We start from the raw sequence: 19,420 nt of genomic DNA on the forward strand, positions 1-19,420 counted from the left end.
CTCTCTTCCACCCCCATCTTCCAGTACAAGGGAGAGACTCATCTTGTCGTTCTCTCATGTACCACAAAAACCTGCTGCAACAACTGGCTATACATTTATAGAGCATGTGTCATTCAAAAGGATCTCAGGTTCTTTACAGAGCATGTTTTATGGAATCATTTTGTTCACTGGTAAAATACAGGCAACTCTGGAAGGATATAGAGCCGATATATATATATAAAAAACCAAAAACTAGATGCACAACACACTGACATTTAGGAGATGAAGAGAATACTCTGTACACTTGGGTTTATGGAGGTAAATCACAGCAGACTAAAATATTTCATTGACAGCAATCCTACAGAAAAATGCAGTTGTTGAAAACAGACTAAAAAATACAAGCAAAAAGCAGTTGCTTTTAATCTGGCATCAGAGCAGCCCCGTGAAGCTATACTGATTTATGTGGATTTATTCACACCTTATCCAATAACAGAATAACTTCCTGCTTTGGACAAGCCCCTAAAACAATGAATACCACGGAGAACAGAGCTCTGCTCTCCCTTTGTATTGTTCCCAGTATACTGGGGCCTCATTCCTGGTTGGAAGCTGTGACACCACCATAATAAACATGGTACTTCTGGGCTGGTCATCGTGATTCCAATACAAAGAGGAGAAATTAACAGTAAACCTGTATTTCAAGATACCACAATTCTTCCAGCTGAACAGCACAAATTTTGATTTGTCCCCCACAACTGACATACAGAGCACATAAGCAACATGCAAAGCTGCCTACTCACATGGGAAGTCCATGGGAAAGCCATGATTCAAACATATTTCTCCTGAATCACAGTCCAGTATTCAAGCACAAAACTATCTTCCCCGTCTGCTGCGATGCCACAGTTGGACAGCTGAAGAAACTGTAGTATAATCCTGCACCTAAGAGCTGGCACTTAACACAACATCATACTAGTGGGGCACAACTAATTTAAAGCTGAACCATCTGACTCGCGTCCTTCTCCACCAGTTCTCTCTCCCAGCCTCTGACACAGACCTCAAGTTCCTTAAATTATGAGATTTGACAAGACTGTTGCCCAAAGCTGAATGTGTGTCTGTATTGATTCAGTTCTTGGGTATTGTGGGCTTTTTCTGCAGGCAAATTCTATTTCATTGTCTAGACTGAAGTTCTGCTGAGGACTTGATGCAGCAGAACTAACGCTATCACAGAAGACAGAGACTTACTAATTCAAGACTTGCCAACTGGCAGCCGACCAAATTAATGTTTCCTTACGCTGGAGGACCAGGTTCCTGTGGCTTCGTCTAAGGGACAGCCTGCTTGTCAAGGTGGCTCTTTAATGGTTATAGCACCCCCAGGATCAGAAAAAACAAGTCACATCTGAACAAAGTGATTCCAGAAAACCATTCAGCTTTCAATCTGCCTACATCTCCTCAGAAACCATATATCATTTAATTTCAGACCAGCATATTCACTCTAGTTGGCCTGATTAAATTGATGTCTGAAATTGCAGTGTCTGAACGGCTTAATAGTGAATCCCATGCACATCACATTTCTCCACTATTGTTTTTTCATTGCAACAACTGAAAAATATATATATGTCGTTAAAAAGCCTCAAACCCCTCCCTCTTTATACGGAACTGACTTGTGAAATACTTGTGGACACAAGCTCTCCAGTGTCAGCTAAAATCTTACAATTTCAGTTCAAGGGGAAGCTCAAATACTTTCCCTCTCCCTGAAGCCACTCACAACTCTCTGGATCACCCCTGAGGAGAACATTCTCTAGGGCTCATAAATTTTTTATGGGGCACTTCTTCCTTTGTCTGCCCCACAAGGCAAGTTTGCAAAACTTCCTGACAAGAGGCTCAGGTGCAAAATGACCAGGCAGTTACAGAGTCCCCCCCCCACTAAGTCCCTCCCAAGCCACTCATACAAGCTGATGGTCAGCCCCCACTGTCGATACTCTTGGTACATTTTACAAGATGAAGTGTAGTCTTTTCTACCGTGTACAGTTTGCAAAACAACAGTCGGTCCCATGAGCCACTCAATTTGTTCGACGTCCAAACCAAAACCAAACTAAAATATCCTAATCACCTAATTTGTCACTTTATGACTTGCTCATTCTTCATCCCATCTGTCAGAGTCTCCTTTGCAACTAACACAGAAGATGTCGTCTGTATTTAAGGAAAAAAACCCAAAACAAAAACCAAAGAACAAAAAAACCCTGAAACACCCCCAACCCCAAAACCACCCCAAACCCCTCCATGAGCTATTGAATAGGCCATAAAAAGCTGCAGGAAGCCCTGTAGGGTTCATCTATATCATTATCCCACTGTTTTTATCTTCCATCTTCTGTTTCCATGTAATAGATTCAAGAAACATCGTGAAGTAACTGAATTGAGAAATGACCATGTTTGGAATGCAATGGGCAAATGCTACGGGCAGCCTTTCGTTAAACCCGAAGGTTCCCTCATCACCTGTACATGTAACAAGCAAGGAGGATTTGGGAATGTGACAGAACATCAACCCCTGATACCAACCCTCTGAACATGGACACATCCATCATGCTTAGAGTTTAAAATAGCCAGCAATAACAGGACTAGGTAGAGGGGTTCCAGCATGGCCCTCTCTGTTTAATTGATGAGCTCCATTATTTGCCTTAGTTAGCATGCAGCTGCAGAAAGGGAAATCATCTTGATTATTTGCCCACTGGGGTGCAGAGCACTACATTGAGCTGCTAATCCCAACACTAGAGTGTACCTTTAGACTTTTATTTGATTTAAAAAAAAAAAAAAAAAAAAGAGGGGGGCGGGGAGGGAGAATAGGAAGACTTCCTGAAATCAGAGAGAAATTTCTTGTTAGACTACATTTCTGAAAGTCCTGGCTACCAGTCCCATGCACAAAATAATATCTGTTTCTTGTTCTTTGTGAGTGATTTTATTAAATTCACAGCTTGTTTTGGAGAAGGTCCTGCATTGCTGGGTAGACATTTGCTGCTCCCAGAAGCAGATTGCACAGAATTCTGGGAAGAGCACTTACCCTGGGCAGAGTCAAAACAAGGTGTGCCAGAAGAGATGATCAGTGTAATCACCACCTTCCACCAACACTCATGTTAAGGGAGCAGCTTAATCAAATAAACATGCATGCGTCGAGAGAAACATTAAAAGTGCATCCTACTAATGCATCCATCATTAAATAAACAATAAAGCTGTTCCTGCATTATTTCCAAAACAGGCTGTGCAACCAGCAACAGAGCAGCATCTACCCCTTGTAGCGCTGGGATCTCTGCAACAGCCAGAGTCAGGCAGTTTTCAGGGTGGATCAATTTAAAAGTGGAAATTAACGTGCCAGGTGAGAGCCCTCACCTGCAGCAAGCTGGTATTCCCCAAGTGCCAACCACAAAGACTTTGCAGCTGTTGAGCCTAATCCCAATTTAGTGAACAAATCTGGCCAGCACTGTGTTGCAGATCTCTTGTTTTGGATTTGGCGATGGTGCCAGGACTGCCTGAACCTGCCATGTGGATATTGCTGCCTTGCACATACACAGATGAGTTTCCTCACAGACATGCCATAAAAAAATGCATTGCTTCTCAGTCTACCACCTTTGGAAAAAAAAGATTGCCAGGCTCAGACACAGGAAATTAAAAAAAAAAAGCCCAGAACGCTGCTGACATCCCCTGGCTGAGCACCAGCAGCACAGTAACTGCCCAGCCTCTCGCAGGTCGCCTCCAAAGGCAGCTGCCTAGTTTGTCTATGCAGCTTTTACACAGGCAGCTTTTTTTTGGAGCACCTTCTCAGGCCCTTTTCTTTCTTGGGCACTTTGGTTAAATCCAGGGATCCCATAAACCTGAGTACGTTTTTCTGTGGAAATGTCAGAAAAGCCTGGGAAGTTAGATGCCCAAGTACCAACAGAGAATGCTGCTCAGCTTCCCGTGCTCCTTTAGAAACTGCAGCCTGTTCTCTCTCTTGCTTTGGAGATGCAGTCATATTTCTCAAAGTGGCTTTCATAAATTTTCAGGCATTTAAAATAAACAATACCTCAAGGTCTCTGAGTGGCTTCGTGCTTCCTGATACATTCTCTTCCATTCACTGGTGCTAAACTAATAAGGGCTGCAGTAGCTGATTAGTTCACTAATCTAAGATGCTGTGTGTAGCTCATACTGCACGTTCTTTGATCCTGACAGCTCCCACAGCTTCGGCTTTTCCATCCTCATTCCAGGTCTATCTGACCCAAGAAGCTTGGACCACTATACCTTGACTCTATTATTCTTAAACAATGCCCTGGATACGTTTCTTCTTGCTGCCTGGTTAATTTTTCCTGCATTCTCCTGACTCTCCCCAGACCTTGTGTCAAGTCACAGTCTATTCCTAGGCAAAACGGCCTCAGCTAGCCTTCTTCATCTAACAGGAAAAGCAAGTCCTCTGAGCCAAACTTCCTTATAATTTACCTATTGGTGCTGATTCCTGCAGCACCATCAACACTAATGGAACTGCCAAAGGGGTACACAGCAAAGTCTCACCCCCAAGCTGGTGGCACTTGCACTTTATTATATAGCATATAATAGCTTGAGATAATTTTGTATGAAAGATTCAATACAAAAATAAATAGTTTGGTATATGTGCTGTTTAATTTGATTTTACTAGCTTTTGGAGAGTTTCCTCATACACTTTATTGTACTGCTCTATTTACTGAGGTTTCCAGTGCTAGGAGCCTGGTTTTCTTGTTTATTAGAGCTGGCATAATGAAAGTTTGCCACCTGATTAATTTTAATAGTTTAGCAGGGAACCTGAGAATAACGCATATTAGCTGCCAGGCTACAGATAAATTTTGTCCATTTGGTTGCAAAGATTCTGGCAGAAATAAAACCTGCTTTTTGCTATTGTAGAGAATAATTTTGTTCAGTGAAACAGTGTTTTCTAAGGAAGCCATCGTCTCATCTGCCTTTATTATGCACCGAGACTTAACAGTCCCAGACAAATAGGTTAGAGATGATACAACGTCTGAATTCTGATATCGCTCACACTGAGTGCTGACGTAAGAGACTTGAGAAGGCTTTGTGGATCCAGTATGAGTTTAGAGTCTATTTGCCTGGCAAAGTTCCAAAAGTGCCCAGGGCAGGGAGTCAAGAAATCTGGGTCTTACTCCCAGCTCTTTCAATAGCCATTCTTCTCTTCGGTGCCTCAACTTCCCCAGCTAAAGCACACATCACGTTACTGATTTCCTCTGCAAAGCACTTACAGCTCTACTGATAAAAAGCGCTGTGTAAGTGCTCATTACTCTCAGTTGTAGTAGCAGCATGTTCCAGGAGAATCTGAAAAGGCTTCAGAGATCACTTGGAGAGACTGTCTCTCTAATTGGCTCTGGACTGTAATCCTGAACACCCAACACTCACCCAATCTACAGTGGAACATTTTTATTGAGCTTTCAGACCTTTTGGAAGTTGCCGACACCCTGCGTTGACAGCCTTTATGTGTGTGCGTCTTCCAAATGGAAGGAAAGAAAAAACTTCCTATCCTTCTCGTGTGTCACCCTAAGGTCTTCTCCTTCAGAGACATTATAAGGGGGCTAGAATTTCATAGCATGTAAATATTTTATCTGGATTCTATTGCTGCTTTTATTAGGGATGTTTGACTTCTCTGGTCAGGAACAGGGCTGGAAGAAGTAGGTGCCTGGTGGATTTGTAGGATGGATGGGTCCTGAGAGCTCAGGTTCTGGCAAGAGGAAAAAAAAAATTAAAAAATTGTTTTCGGCTCTTTTTCAAGCCACTTAATTTGGAATATAAATGATTTACACTGAAATGATTAGTCAATGCATTCATTATGCTTGCATGGTTACTGTTTAGCACCAAAGCAAGTAAACAACAGCCTGCAGTATAGCAGAAAAGATGAACAATCTTAGGCCTCAGATCTACAAATTAATATATTAAAGTGAACAGCAAAATCTCTGAACAGAGACAACTTTAACTCAACCCACACAAAGCAACAGGCAGGATCAAGGCAACAGTGCATCTCTTCTAATATTCCACGGTGCAGATCTTCATTTACTAGCTGAACATCATCGATTACAATTAAAGGGAGTTACAAAATTTGCTGTTGATATAGTGAAAAAGAATATTTAATTCTATTTAAGAAGCACATCTATTTAATGTGATTCATAGAACTTTGTGCAGTGATGGGTTGTTTGTATTAATTTCAAAGGGGATTTTTTCAAACGTTACCTAAAACTTTCAAGAAACTTGACAAAATTGTCCTACCAAAGGCATCAAAGATGCCCTATGGTGCTAAATTTTTCTCATTTCCTCTATATATGTTTAGTCCAAAATCCTGTGAGCATTCATTTATAAAATTATAGGTTAATATTTTCAATATAAATTTCTCTCTTCTCCCTTCTCCTTAGTTCCATCTCTTTAGCGATGTGAATTGCTAAATTCTAGTACCCAGTAATAAACATAGTAAAATAAGTAACCTGGATAAAACAGATAATGAGAAAATACAAGTTTGGATCTTAAATTGTCACTAATTTAAAAAAGATTCATATCATACTGCACCTATCTAGAATAGAGGAGAAAAGGAAGTAAAATGGAGGGATACACCTCATAATGATGTCAGCCTACATATATATATAGATGTATGAGAGAAACACACAAAGTACAGTCACACACTGCACGATACCTGCATGTGTAAACAGACAAATCTTAACAGCTGAGCAGGAAAAACAAACACTCATTTCTCACCGTATCAACTTAGTATGCTTATTCCCTGGATAAGTATTTGAAGAAAACCGGTTCATTACAGAAATGTCAAGGGAACTGGTCAGACACAGGGGACGGTAAAGCAGAACAACACAGCAAACCTCAGCTTAAATAGAAAATGAGTAATAATTCATCAAAAGGCTATTCACTGGAAGAAAAAGCACTGAAATAAGTGGATACCTTAAAACCAAAGCAAAATAAGACATTTCTCAAATTACTACTTTCAACCCCATTAAGTATATAAAAATTCCCCAAATCACAAAGTTATCACAGGATCATCTTCAGAAACCTGGGGGGTTGTTTTGGGTATTTTTGTTTGTTTGTTTTAAATTGTGGTTTTCCCCCTTCAGGTCCCTAGTTTTTGCTTACATTTGGGCTTGGGCCACATTTTCAACACTGGTATTTTGGTGGACATCAAGGGCAACCAGAAAGGGGGTAGTGGGGGAAAAAGGAAGCATAATTTAAAATGGAAAACCTGAAATCAGACATCCTCTTCATTCCAACAGCATACCCCTCAGCAAAATTCCCAAAAATCATGTGTATCAGAAAAACTGGTAATTGTACAGGAAAGCTGTAATAACACACATTTTGAACCATTAATAAAAGCCCATATCCACCCCACACTAGATTGTGCTCTTATTCCTTAACTAGCTTCACGGTAACAAGCCCTTCTGTACAGAAAACCTCATCTCAGCTTGGTTGGACTATTTTGGCTCATCAAATCTCACAAAGAGGCAAATTTCAGAACGCTAGCCTGCCTTCAATACTTAATGTGTAATCCTACCTACATTAGCACACCTGCTTTCTCTTTGCTCCAAATGTCAGTTAAATAAACCAGCTGTGTAACAATGTACAGAAATAACTATGCCAGAGTTTACAACAGGAAAATAAAACCCAAGAACACTGCCCTTAACACCGTTACAGCCCCCAAAAGAGCCATATCCAGAAAAAAAAACCGTAAGAGGAATTTTCTGTGCACATAATGAACGGCGACATGGCTTCTGTGGGGTTTATTTATTGTTAAAGGACCAAGGATTCTGAGTATACAAAACTAGTTGAGAGACTTTGGAAGGCTTCCACAAAAGGCAGCTTCAGCCTGGCCATGCTGGTGCCCCCGGCTGTCTCTGCAGGCAGCAGAAAGCACCTCCTCCTGAGGGTAACTCAGGACAGAAATCCCAGGTCCCTGCAACCCCTGGTCTGTAATACTCAAGCAAAAACACATGCTGTTATCTGTTTGTCATTCCAGCACACCTACCTACACCAACTTCACTGGAACACTCAGCTTTCTTGGAAATGATCCCTCATTCTTTACAATTTCAGGCATATCTCTTGCTGAATGTTTTTGCCCAGCAAGCAAAACCTGGATCCCTGGAGCTTGGGACATGACAAACAGCACAGAGCACATGTCATTACCTTGTCTTCCACAGCAGCATGACTGCTTTCTGACTTACAAGAAAAGTAAATATTTGCCTCTTTCATTTGTCCCAGTGGGACTGGAATTGTGAAATATTTGCTATAAGATTTGAGATGGTGGCACAATTTTCTTTCTATCAAAAGAGAAAGGCCGATTCGTTAATAATCTATAGCCGCTATAGACTGAACTCTTAATCAGGACTACTGAAAATGAAATCAAGACTCTTAGATAATTAAAGAAGGGTGGGCTTTCAGAGGTACATACAGTAGAAACATATCAGATCACTACTAAGAAAAATCCCTGCTCACCCACAAATTATCCAATTAAACATGTGACAAACACTGACAAATGTTACATACCACTTCCACAGCAGCTGAATCTTTAGTATCAAGAAACAGTATACTGCAGATGTGTATTTTTAAATGGACTAGCAGAGAATTAACATTTATCCTCATGAGATTTCTTTCTATTCACAAATCTGCAACCTAAAGCTACAAATATAGCAATAAACCAAAACATATTTGCTCTTCTTATGATTTTCTTCTAATGTAAATTCATAGGAATAAAGACAAGCTAAACTACACATGCAATATGCTGGTATTGTGCTCTACACCAAAAGCCTTTACCCATGTAATTCTTACCTATAAGCAATTCTAACCTAACCTTTCGGGCACAGCAAGCAGCCGAGGGCAAGGCAGGGGCTATATCCAGATCCTCCATCCATACGGGCGCAGTGCACATCCATCTTAAGAGCAGCTCATCCCAGCACAAGTCCAACCCTGTGACCAGAAAAGCAAGGAGCTCCATCCCTGCTCCACAGTGTGATCTACCGCACATGTGCTGCTACACCAGATATTCACTTGTCCTGGGAATGTGACCCACCTAATGGTCGCTTCACAGAGAGGTGTCTGGGCCCCAGAGGTACAGGCTGTGGGACTCAGGAGAGTAGCAGAAGGTGACCATCAGTCTAGCTCACTGTCCTGTTGTCGCTGAGCAGGCTATGGTACATGGTTTTGCCATGGGAAACTCCTAATTAGGAATTTTTACAGCTAGCTTTTGCATTAGGTGAAATCTCAGCACAAATAAAAAAATAGACCCTTTAAGGCATTTAATTTCAATCACTGAGCTTGTGTTATCTCTTAATGCGCTCATAAAATTCAAAAAGCACATGGCACATCACTCCAAACATGGCCAGTGCAAACATGACAAAAATCAGAATTTTGAAGCTGTAAAAAGCATCCAGTTTTCCATCCAGCTGTTCCATTATACGCCATTAATCACCCCACTGAAATTCCCATAAACTCTATGAAGAACAGCAAAAACAGCAAAGCTCCCATTTCGGTGTATGGGATGTGGTTCCTGAGATCATCTTTCATTTTGAAAGATACAAAGAAGAAGAAAGAGGGAACTACTGTAAGCTGCAGCTGTTAATTATTTTTACTTGAATAAAATAGCAATGAAATAATAAAATCTCTGGCTATGTTAGCAAAGTTGTGGCCAGCTCAAATAAAACTTCCTGCGGCCTGAAAGATCTCAATGCATAATGGCAACCTGACTTTGAAAGTGCCTATTTGCTTTGCAACACACAGCCATATATATATATATATATATATATAAAAGCTTCCTGCCATTTTCCAGTTTCATTAAAATCTTTGTCTTTGGAATGAGACATTAGAAATGAAATGCTTAATATATTCAGTGAAATATAATACAACTGTTTGCCATGGTGACCTTTTCAGTATTCTATATTTTATATTTTGATTAGCCAAGTACTGGTAGAAAATCCCTTCCACAGCTTTTGATAGAAGACCTAACTCCTGGCTGTGCACGCTTTTGTGTAAAGTAAAACAATGCAAGGATGTCAACAGCTAGCTGTTTCAGAGCAATAGTGTGTCATACCCCAAGCCACATTTCCATAAACTTTGCAGAAGGCTCATATGCAGTAGGGAGTGTAGACAGGGAGTCTCAGCTCCTGCAGCCTTTATGAAAAACTACTGCATTCAAAGCAGTATTAAAGAATGGTCAAAAATATATTTATTGAAAACAACACATACAGCTACGATGCACCTATGTTTTCATATTCTTACAAGGAATTTTGAGCTTGGGAGTATTTGTGACCACTTCAGCCTTTTCTACATGCACAGGCAGAAAAACAGGCGGATTAGGTAAAGTATGGGCACAGATCCAAAAGCTGGAACTGTACCCCCAAAAAAAAAAATCAACTGATTCTGGCTAAAAATTTTTCCCTATGATTAGTGATAACAGAGAGTGGCTTTAAGCACAAAAAACGGTATGATGGAATCAAAGAATTGTGTTTATATCTGCTGCAGATTATAAGAAACAGAGATGCAACCTGTACCATAACTATTCTCTTTTTTCAATCCATGTTCAGTAGAAAAGTTTATTACAACAAAAATTATCTAGAAAGAACAAAGCATGTCTATTTTCAAGACATTTATATCAAATGCAAAACTAAACAACTAAAATAACAGTTGTTTCACAAATTGCCAGAAGACACTGAATTCTCAGTTAAAGCTGACACTCTGTTACCAATGGTGATCTAAAAAGCTTTTGCCAGTTCAAAAAAATTACTATTCTAAATCTGTCGCAGAGTTGTGAGCAACACACAGTCACAGTTGTCAAATATTTCATTTTAAAGTTCCTACTTGTTTACAATCCCAGAGTCTGAGCTCACAGTTGCACCTGAAAGGCTGACTGCTTCCTCGACATGGCAAGAAGCATCCAGAGCTCCCGTTGGGTTTAACTTGAATTCAGGAAATGAGAATTATTAGGTAAGTCTTGTCTTTCCAGAAGGACAGCCATGTCACTATGAGACAATGCTTCCTTAGGAAGGACACCACTGGCTTTTAGGATATGGTGTAAGAAATCAAAGACTAAGTCAAGTCTTTTTTTGTTTCTCACCACAGGCTCTTTGGCTGGTGCAAACTCAAGCTTTGACTCCCATACCCTTGTCTGTCTTCCCAAATCAGCTGCCCTCATGCCATTCAACCCTGGGTTTCAGCTAAGCTCCAAGTAGAACTGGAGGGATTTCTAGACTTTCAATATCATTGCATGCAAAATAAATCAAGAACAGGATGGAAAAATTTACTTAATTCTTCCAGACAGATATAGCATAATATCAAAGCAACTCTCAGATCAGACCCATGACACTTTTTCAATCAGTTTTTTTCTGCATCCAGCTAACGTAGGTGACTTGGAAGGAAGGTGCAAGAAATTCTCTCATGGACAACTGTGCAGTAAGCTGCTGACTGAGAAACCCCAGTTAGTTAGAAGACAGATTAGATTTTGAAGTGGAAGATTTAAAAATCTATCACTCCTACTGACACCCCATTCTTTAAATTCTGTTTTCAACAATATTTTATGGTGACATGCTCAATAGGCTACTCAGCACTGCATTACATTTATGAACTTATATTAATAAATTTACATTTCCCCAACCTAAGCCTAATATAGAAATTGCCCAGGAAAAGTCTATGGCTGTAGTACACAAGAGGGCAGGCAGGGATTTAAACTGTGCACATCCATGAAAACGAGAACTTGATGTTCTCATCAAAGTTATCGTACTCACCTCCACATATGAGATATGCAGCCTAAACAATTAGGAGAAGAGTTTGGGGGGTGGGGGTGGTTGTTTTTTTATGGTTTGGTTTTGTTTTTGTAAATAAATTTCAGTTTCTAGACTTGTTTGCATTTAAATTCATAACCTTGTAAGTTGCATCAGCAAAGGTTTTTCACATTTAATTACAAGGCACATGTCGTCAAACACCCGGACCCTTATGTAGCATCACATACTCAAACACACGGATGTAAACAAAACTACAATACCACTGAAAGAAATTCTAATATTGAATAAAAGACTTTCTTATCTAACATGAGCCTACATTATGAAGCTGCAATTTTATTATTTAGTTTTATTGTTTTAAATTAAATAGAACAAAGTGGCTATTTCGTCTTGCTGATTTAATAAGTTAATAAAGTCTGCTGGCAAACATATACTTGATGTATTGTAGAATACAATAGCTCCTTCTCATGTTGAGGAAAGCATTAAGAAAAAGTCTGCCTAGGAGATGCTGCATCCTGCACTGCACTTGATGAAGCCAATATTTACCAACAATAAAGATTTAATTCATTCTCTGACACAGCCTTTTCTCCCAGTTTACTTGTGCTTTGACTATATTACGGTAAGTTCTTGCCAGCCTTACAAATATCTTCCTCCTTTATAACCCTGTCAGGTGTGGCAGTGGTTTGTTTTTTTTTTAAACTTTCCATTCAATCACCAGTGGTTTTCTCCAGTAGCAAAATACTCTACCAGGAGATGCAAAAGACCTTTCTTATCCCTTAAGGAGTGCAAAGTTCACTATTACTAGATGGCAAAGGGATCAGAGCACCTAGTCCAGTTCTATGGAGGCTTTATGCTCAAACTGTGCTTTGGTCTGATTTCATGCTCTTAGCTAATGAACTTCAGAGGGATGTTGCCATGCAGGTCAGCATTAGCAGGGATGGCCATGAGTAAGAGACTGTGTTAAGTACAAGCTTCTTTTTGAAGAAAGATGATTTATCTGAGAGACAGCACTGCAAAGGTCTGCAGGTGGTTGTGGTTTTTTTTTTCCCTTTACAGTTATACAAAGCAAGCTGATAACTAAGGTAATTAAAATAGTTGAACTTAGCAGATGTATCTGTGAAACTTATTTTACGATATATTGATGAAGTATTTATTTGCATGTTATGGGTTTGGTTTGGGGTTTTTTGTTTGGGGTTCTGGGAGGTTGGAGTTTTTGACTTTCTTTGTTTTTCCCATCAAAACATGCAGTAAGTTTTGAACTTCTATCAGACTATCAACATAACCTAAAAAGCAGGACAAACTTCTGGGAGGCAGTCAGTTAAACAGCACTGGATGATCAAATTCTTGTCAGAACAGATGATAAAGCTTCAATATACCTAAACTGTGTCTCAGTATCTTCACAGTTGACTAAAGAGTTACACACATGCTCCACTGCAATGGGGAGCTCAACTTTCCTAGGTGTTATAGTTGAGACTAGTAACACGTAGAATTATATTCATTGTTTACAACTAACATAAAATTACAACTGGTCAGTCATACAGATGCTCAAAAACGAGGGGATTATCTCTCTGTGGACTACAGCAGTGTATGTCAGTCCGTGACTGTGAGATATGAAACCTTGAACATAAATCTCGACCTGCCTCTCTACCAGCCAGTGTCTGTGGAAGCACTGAGCACCTCTTGAAAAGCAAGGGGTGCCGTGGCTGCGACTTGTCCATAGGCACATCTTAGGGTCTTCATTCTGCACAGTACTCGGTCGGCCATGAAAAATAATCAGACAACAGCAGCCAGAAATGCAAAGCCAGACAGAAGAAAGAAAAATAGAAACGGACAGCCTTGTAGAGCCGCATGAGGAAATTAAAACTTGACTGGAAAGGAGCAAAAGTCAATTAGAGAGAAGATAATCAGAAAGAGAATTTGAAACAAAGGCTTTCATTTTCTCTGATGCCGATTTTAAAATCTTGAAGGGATGAGCACAGGTTTAATGAATGTTATTTAAAAATAATTAGTATATCACAACCGGGCATGTCAGAGAAAGATGAACATTACAGGCTTAAAAGCATTTTCTTCACTCCCTGCAGAGAAGTGCTTGATATGAAGGAAGCCAGAGCTAGAGGAAACTATAAATATGTTTGTGAGATACTTAATATAGCAAGACTAGAGACTCCAAAGTTTAGGTGAGATAACACAATACAAATATTTGCTGTTACAGGACAATGACAGTAATAGAATGATATCTGCTCAGTAATCTTCCAAGGAAGAAACGCAATTTGATTAAGGCAATTTTATGCACATTTGATAATTAATTTCTGTAATTTTAATGACTTCAAAGAGAGGCCACAATTAAGGCACTTGCTATGTCCTACTCAGCCCATCAATTAACCAAAAAAATTGTTTGGTTCCCGAAGCAATAGGACTGGCCTATGGCAAATCACTACCTCTTGAATGAGAGCAAAACCCCAAAGCATCCTGAAATGGAAGAAAGGAGAGGGTGCCGAAGCACATATTGTCCAGTAAATTCCCTTTGAAAGTCATGTATCTGCTGGGCAGTTGCCACCAGATGCCAAAGCAACAAACACATTGGTAAGACTGGGATTAGTCACGGAGCTTTATGGCAAATTTGCCAGAAATCATGGGAGATCTCAGGAGCTCAGCCTGTATGGAAAGGATAAACGAACTGGGAGGGAAGTGCAACAATTTCAGAGAGCCAAGAATGCCTATTTAAATACAAAAAAAATCAGGAAATCATCTCTTATAAATTAAAAAACCACATAAATCCAATAAGCTGACTGAGGAGGAGGGGTCAGTAGATCCTCAGAGCTACACATAAATAAGTTAAAAATGCTGTGAAAACCACAGCTAATTAAAATATGCTGGAAAACACAGACTCTTATCTCATGTAAGCTGAAATCGTGACTTCTGGAATGAGGCTAAAAAGACATAGAACTAAGGTTTTTGCACAGATTCCCATAGGCAAGGGATCAGGCCCACAGTTTGGGAAGGCAGAGCTGGGGGGGAGGGTTTTCTTTTTTTTTTTTTCCCTTAACTCCTACCTTTTTTTCCATTTCCATCATGGCTGCACAATTTGGTTCCACATCAGTAATTATGGAAATGGGCTGAGGAGATGACATCTGAGATTTCAGAATTAACTGAATATATGCACAAAACCTTCCACTTCTCAGAGCAGACAGCATAGGAGGCTCCCCATGGAGTACCTGTGAGGCATGAAGAGACCAGAACCTGAATAAGAAATATGTTAATAGCAGCTATTGTAGCCCCTTTCCATGCCAGAGGAAAAATTCTCCCCTGTGCAAAGGGCCAGCACAGGACCCACAGCACCTTTAATTTCCCCCTGAGCCCTGAACGCAGTGCTTGTGGGGCACCTCTGGAGCCCAAGGGCTCACCTCGCACCCCTCCTCCGCCAGCATGCAACCCACATTTGCTGAACCCAGGCTAATTTCTCCCCCCTCCTTCTCTCCTTCGAACCAGATTGTAGTTTTTTCCTGGAAAACTACAGGAAAATCTAGCAGTATGGATTGACTTTTCCAAGGTAGAGCCACCAGATGTAATCAAGAGTGAGGGTCTCTGCAATTATGTACACACAAAGCTACCCACAGCCCATTTTGCACAGCTTTTTCCCAAAGAGAGAGAAAGTCATAGTGTGGAGCCTCCGGCAGATTACAGGTACCTGTTTACATCACTTGTTAATATTTATTTGGGACCATATTGGGTGCATTACACCCCGTCTCACATTCACCAGAGTTTAACTCCTTTCACAGCAGGTCCCTAATTCAAAGTATTATCGTGGCATAAAGCAGCCGCCCTTCCACAGCAATTCCAGTTCAGAGCCAGCAGTGCTCTGCACAAGAAATCCCCAAAGTGTCTGTCTTGAAGGGAAACAGAAATGCAAATGTTTTTTGTGGTGTCAGGACTAACCAGTGGACCCACAACTGTGTCGTGTGGTTCCACACTCCTTTCAGTATTTTCTGGAATTAGGGTCTTAGTGACTGTGAGAGCACTCAATTTTCTCATTAGATCTCATTAGTAAATCATACTGAAATATGGTATCAGCTTTTTGTTCTTCTTGAGACACTGTAATAATTTTATAATTAGAAATACTGAAGTTTCAGAAAGAAATTAAAACCAAGTATCACACTACTCATTAAAATAAAGTAAAATAAAACCAGAAGAAACAGACAAGAAATAAAACCCAATAGTTTCAGGAATAACAAAACTGTTATAGGGTGCAATAATGTACAGTAAATTGAGATGTTAATGTAATAACAGAGGAGACTGGTTCAGATCACCACCACTTGTGCCACGTTTTATGTTTCAAAAGGTTAACTGTTGGTGAGCCAGGTCCAGACTAAGAGGGTAACATGGAGTAAGGTTCAGCTCTCAGGAACAAGTAGCAAATGCTGCATTCTGTGATGTGCCTTGATGGCAAGTGCACGCTGTGAACACAGAGTACAGCAGGCTCCAGTAAGGGTAAAGCAGGTCAGTTAAATGTGCAAGGCTGCACCTGGCACTCCGTATGTGAGGATTCAACCCAACTAAGTCAAATACCTCGTGATCAGTAATGAGTTAGGATGACCAGGTCAGCTGCACCAAAGGTCTGACCATCTCATTCATTAAATCAGTTCTGCTAAAGAAACTTCTAAAGCTTCTCGTTTTTGGAGAGCACACCCTTAGCCAGTCCTTCCCTGAACTATAAAACTGGTGCTTGTGGCCTTCTGAATTTACAAGTTTTCACATGCAAGAACAGCTTTGTTGCTTCTCTGTCTCTCTCCAAAATCACAAGTATTTTGCAAAGAATTTTAATTGAATCAAACTTACTTATTTTAAAGGCTCTTCTAATTATTTTGGGGACACATGGGTTATTGTTTATTCATCAAGTCCTGTATCTACTTCTGGACTGGGGGGATGGGGGGGGGGGGGGTAAGTATATTGATGCAATGAGATCTAAATTGTGTCACTCATTGTATCAAACACAGGAAACCAAAACCCAAATTGTTCAAAAAGCAGAACAAATATTTTACTGCACATTTCACTGAAAACACAGAAAACAATACAGTCATCTTTTAAATATTTGCAGAACTTGGCCTAAAGACCTTATTACCATTTTATAGGAAAGCAAATTTTACTGATAAAGTACTGAATAGGCATTTATCTAAAATCAGATCTCACACAACAACAAGGGGGAAAAAAGAGCCCAAATTGAGAAACTAAACAGAAAGAAGATTGCAGTGATTAATGGAAGCACATTCTAGTAAAGAAATAGATTCTAAACGTAGCCATTAGGTCATGTGAGCTTATTCTAGTAGAAGAGTGAGAAAAAGCCACTGAAAAATTTAAGTCCCGTTATATGTCTTGAAGGTTTTGCACGTCTTCAAGAGACTAATTGCTAGATGGCAGAAATTCTTTTGTATGTTAATCTCAAACTGACACATGTCAACATAAAGTCACTTGGGTATGTGGCAGGGGAACATTAAGTGTAATGAAAGAGGAAGGACAACTCTCAAATGAAATGCCAAAGAAATGCCAAGTTGTAGAAACGAAAACGTTTCAGGAAGAACACACACAAACATCTACCCTTTCTTTCCACATTTGCCCAGTATTTCTAACAACAGGTATAGACCAAAGCACAGCTAGATGGTTTTCTAAATATCTGATTCTAATGAATTCCAAAGAAGCAGGTCAAAGGCACCCCCTCTTCGCATTGCTGTACAGGTACCGACCTCTCTCCCAACCTGCAGAGCGGGTCCAACGTGCCAGGGATGCAGCAGAGTCATTGCACCTGCAGCGTGGAGACACACTCTGCAGAGGGACAGCCCCAGGATTTGCAAATGATTGCAGAAACTGCATTTGAGCAAAGCAGCAGGGCTGTACACCGCTACTCCATGTGCCATGATCCGTTGCGTTTACTCAAGACACTGAAGATGGTTCAGCCTTCACAAAGACACCAGTCTGCTCAGTATCATCCTCTAATTAGACCACATATTTTGCTGGACTGGGGCTGTGTAATTTAAGGGGATTAGTTCACTCAACAACTCAGGTTGGAAGGGAATGGAGCTCCAGAAATGGTTGAAACCCAGATATTGAATTATTACTAGTGGCGTCCAACCACCTATTCACGCCCTCACTAGCAAAAGGTGAGAGTTCTCCACAAAAGGTCATCTGCCTCTGCAATTGCAGGAGCACCGTGGCTTTAGTCGCAGCCGTGGTGGGCTTTCCACTGCTGTATTTCCTCAAGAGGGATTAAGAATGAGTCATGATACAGCCTTTCTGGATTATCCACAAATACATTTTTAGCAAGGTAGCTAAATTCAAACTTATTTTGCTAAGTGAGACTGAGCTGCTTGCTCACAATGTTTGTCTGCTCACACCCACCAAGAGAACTCACCAGTTAGGGTGTTACAAACTACTAAAATCTTGAATCTAATACCTAAAATAGGCTGCTCAGTTCACGCAGAATTCAGAATAGGTTGAGCCTGAAGTTTCTCCATTGTTCACACAAACCGAAAACCAGCCGTTAGCAGAGCACTGCAACCAAATATTTCTGCAAGCTTTGGGTTTGGTTTCTTCCCCCCCCCCCCCCCCCCCCTTTTTTTTTTGTGTGTGTTTTACTTTGGGTTTTTTTAATATTCACAGTTCACTTATCAGTAATGATTAACTTCCATTGTTTAACATTCAATTCCCAAATGCACTCTTTTTTCCCAGGGAAAGTTTGGTTTTCACAAAGATTGTTGCTACACGCATGAATTTGAGATAGGTTTTGCAGCAAGCAGCTGCTCTTCTATCAGGTGACTTGTAATAACAAATATCTGCCTTCCAAGGTAAAGCCGGTCAGGGTATTACACTTCCCAAGTATGTAACAGAAGGGGATATCTATCTGCAAGACCAAATGGCCTTCAATGTAACTACAGTATCTCCAAAAGATGAAAGTGAGCAGATCTGAGCTTATTAGATACTTGTCAATAAGGGGAAAATGCACCTGATACAGTTGACAGCAGGGAAAAAAGATGACTTTAATATTGTTCACCTCCCAGAAGCAATCCAGTTAGGCAGGGAACAGATATATTGGTATGAGCAGCAATGCTACGCGCTAAGGTGGCCTTCAACTAACTTTCAGTTTTCCTACAGAGCGCAGATTTTTTTCTTACTTTAGGCAAATAATTACCACGGGATAGATGCAAGTTACCTCCGCAACACACGTAAACATGCTTTTTGTGCGTACAGTTCTGTTAATCAGTCCCCATAAGTGCCTATTTTGCATAGGCACTAGTCAGACCAAGCGATTCAAAAACTTGGACATGAAATGAGTTTTTATAAGTTCATTATTATTGTGGAGCCCTTTGGCTAAAACACACTTTTCCCAGTAATTTGGTGCAGAGCCTCCTCCTCCATAACTGTTTGTCTAGCCCTTTACGAGCCTCTCATCTCTGGTCGCTTTCTTTCCAACACTTTCTGCGCTGTTCCATTTCTTTACTGGGGGGGGGGGGGGCGGTGGGGTGGGAGTGAATCTCACTCATTCAAAGCAATAATTTGTTGATGAGCAAAATTCAGATAAAAATTTTGAAGAGCAAAATAAGAAGACTTGGAAGCAGCAAGAGGCCTGGTTTTAATTTCAATAATTTAAAATTATAGATGCTTATGAACTATTAGTGATAATCTGGTAG

At 40.3% G+C, this 19,420-nt stretch overlaps 1 long non-coding RNA gene across 2 annotated transcripts in view; it reads right to left on the minus strand.

Moving 5' to 3' along the window:
• The window catches only part of LOC142065316 (uncharacterized), a 51,077-nt gene that overhangs the window by 15,771 nt on the left and 15,886 nt on the right, over positions 1 to 19,420 (minus strand). The window contains exons 2-3 of one of the 2 annotated variants that reach the window (XR_012663347.1): positions 14,795 to 14,956; positions 5,240 to 5,704 (exon numbers count right to left, since the gene is read on the minus strand). This is a non-coding gene — a long non-coding RNA (uncharacterized LOC142065316). Of the gene's footprint in view, positions 1 to 5,239; positions 5,705 to 14,794; positions 14,957 to 19,420 lie in introns of those variants that run through there. The other variant, XR_012663346.1, reaches the window with a different exon arrangement.

This window comes from Phalacrocorax aristotelis, chromosome 16 (genome assembly GCF_949628215.1).
Source record: "Phalacrocorax aristotelis chromosome 16, bGulAri2.1, whole genome shotgun sequence".
Lineage (NCBI taxonomy): Eukaryota > Metazoa > Chordata > Aves > Suliformes > Phalacrocoracidae > Phalacrocorax > Phalacrocorax aristotelis.